This window comes from Martes martes (genome assembly GCF_963455335.1).
Source record: "Martes martes genome assembly, chromosome: 5".
Classification (NCBI taxonomy): domain Eukaryota; kingdom Metazoa; phylum Chordata; class Mammalia; order Carnivora; family Mustelidae; genus Martes; species Martes martes.
The window spans coordinates 81,739,912-81,742,825 of record NC_137892.1 but is presented as its reverse complement, the minus strand read 5'-3'; the positions used below and the strand labels follow the sequence as shown (position 1 = coordinate 81,742,825).

Sequence of the window (2,914 nt, the reverse complement as noted above, 5' to 3'; positions counted from 1 at the left end):
TTTTTTATTTTCATCATTGGTATCTCATAAGTGACTTACTTATCTTATAACTGGAGCTTGTACCTCTTTTTTTTTTAAGATTTTATTTATTTATTTGACAGACAGAGATCACAAGTAGGCAGAGAGGCAGGCAGAGAGAGAGGAGGAAGCAGGCTCCCTGCCGAGCAGAGAGCCCGATGTAGGGCTCGATCTCAGGACACTGGGATCATGACCCGAGCCGAAGGCAGAGGCCTCAACCCACTGAGCCACCCAGGCGCCCCGAGCTTGTACCTCTTAATCCCCTCCACCTATTCACTCATCCTCCTGGTTCCCTCCCCTCTGACAACCATCAATTGTTCCCCACATTTATGATCCTTTTTAGTTTTTTGTTTGTCTAGAATAAAGGTGTGTGAGATATGCACACACACACACACACACACACACACACACATCACATATATACAGTGGGATATTCTGCCATCAAAAAGAATGCAATCGGGGGCGCCTGGGTGGCTCAGTGGGTTAAGCCGCTGCCTTCGGCTCAGGTCATGATCTCAGGGTCCTGGGATCGAGCCCCGCATCGGGCTCTCTGCTCAGCAGGGAACCTGCTTCCCCCTCCCTCTCTCTGCCTGCCTCTCTGCCTACTTGTGATCTCTCTCTGTCAAATAAATAAATAAAATCTTTAAAATATATATAAAAAAAAAAGAATGCAATCATGCTATTTGTGACAACATGAATTGTACATTTTGAATGGGTGAATTGCATGTTATGTAAATTATGTATCTCCGTAAAGTGATTGTAAAGAAGACAGAAAGAAAATGAGCGGGACTGTCCTAGTGGTAGCTCTAAATGTAATGGCAGTGAGGTAGTCAGTGACTTAGCAGGGTGACATGAGATGCAGAGCCAGGGGTTGGGGAAGTGGGGGAGGACAGTGGTCTGGTAGTTTCATTGCCTAGAAAACCCACCACATAGAAAGCTCTGTCCCTCAACCATAACGAACTGAATTACGACCAGAAATCCCTAAATCTTTCTGCATCTCCACAACTTTTTTAAATTTATAGAAATCATTTGTTGGGTCAAAGATCATGCATAATTTAATAACCCTTAAGTATTGCCCTCCAAAAAGATAGTAACAATTTGAAATAACTGTCAACACATGAGAATTCCCAACAAGAGAGAATACTCTTTCTGTTTTTTAATTTTTATCTGAATAGTACCTAAATGTTTTAAATTGCATTTTTATTATCAATAATTTGTGCTGCGTGCTTATGCATTCCTCCATAATCTAGGAATATAGCAGCCATCCTTATATTTTCTTTGGAAATTACTTGTTCAGATTCTCCAATCATTTTTTTTTCAGGTGTTCATTCTCCCTTCAGATTTTCCTTGATGATCACCCAACAATCTCAACAATGAATGCATCATGTATCTATCCTTTCACCACCAGAATAGGTTTAAAGATGTTATTTCCAAACAATTTCTAATAGACACTTGAGTGCTTGGCTTTTTAAAGTAAACTCGTATTTGAAAGTGAAAAAGTTGTCAAAAGAAGAGCAGTTTTCTCTCACATGCTCTTAATTTGTCACAGTCTCCATGGCTTCACATTTACCCTTAAAGGTAGGAGAGGTTTAAGCCCAAAGGAAATGATCTTACCTGTGAGACAAATAAGTAACCACACCATCGCTAAAATTAGGTTATGGTTCCTAGTAATAAGACACCGAGATCTTCAGCAGCATTGCAGAGAAAGAAAAAGAAAGAAAGAAACCCACACATTTTGTGTTTCATTATGTATCACAAGTCAAAACCTGAAATGAAATGGTCTCCCTACGTGGGTAACAGCACCATGAAAATTCCTTTCCTTTCTCTTCCTACTTCCATAGATTTCCAAATTCCTTGAAGAAACACATACTCTCATATGCTTTTAGTTTTACTCAGAGAAAATAAAATTCTATATTGTTTTCATTTATGTTTAACATAGTATAAAAGAAAGAAAGAAAGAAAGAAACCATAACTTAATTTCTGATAGTTTTGGGTTTGAGGGGTTCTTCTGCTTGTTAGTATACAATGAACCTCCCTCCACATGGCTTCAAGCTACCAGGCCACAGGCCCCCACACGCCCTTAATCCTCTCCTCAGCTCTTCTACTGAAAAATCTGGCCTTCATGATGCCAGGCTGTTTGGGGAGCGCTCCCTCTCCCAGAACTCTGTAGTAGTTTATTATACCCCATCAATGACAGGAGCAGCTCCAGTCCTGTTTTTGGCGGCATGTCCCTGGGTCTGCTCACTGACTGACTAGGGACTGCAGTATAACAAGGTTGACAGTTGGACAGAAGATCTAGTTCCTCTTTAAGTGGTAATGGCTTGTACTGGTTTTTCCAAAGTCACCTGAGTGATCTTTGTCGAAGTTGATCCTGTGGTGATGCATGCCACCAGCATTACCCTGGCCTCTGGGGTGTGGCCTTGGCCATGGCTCACGTGGCCCCAAAGTTTACAGGTCATCCTCAGTCTAGAGTGCCTGCTGGCCATCCAGATGAAAGAGAGCTGATTTCCAGTAGTTTCTAATGTGACCATTTCTCTTTGCTATCGAAAAGGCATATTGACTTTTTAAGATGAAAATGTGCCCTTCTTGTCTACAGTAAAATATGAACGCATTAACTCTATCTGGTGACTCTCCTAAATTCAGGCCAGATCTACGGAGCAAAACCTTTCAGGGAACAATCAACAAAGCCACTAAGTTGAAGATGGATAGATGACTTACTAAATGGACCTCTCAGTTATACAAATACAACTGAATCGTCAGAGCTCTCAGGTAAATCTTTAAACTTTTGGTTTCAGAATGTGTTTGTGTCTGTTTCCAGTAATAGGGGTGGTGAAGAAAGTAGTAATATCAGTGATAAATAATCCAGTCCAAATATCCATATATTTGCCAATATTTA

The 2,914-nt window shown here is 40.7% G+C and overlaps 1 pseudogene across 1 annotated transcript; it reads right to left on the bottom strand.

The window, feature by feature from the left end:
• Positions 1–2,065: 2,065 nt before the first annotated feature.
• LOC308343320 (large ribosomal subunit protein uL15-like) lies at positions 2,066–2,549 on the bottom strand (annotated as a pseudogene). The gene has a single exon. The product of its transcript is annotated as a large ribosomal subunit protein uL15-like (transcript).
• Between the last annotated feature and the right edge of the window lie 365 nt (positions 2,550–2,914).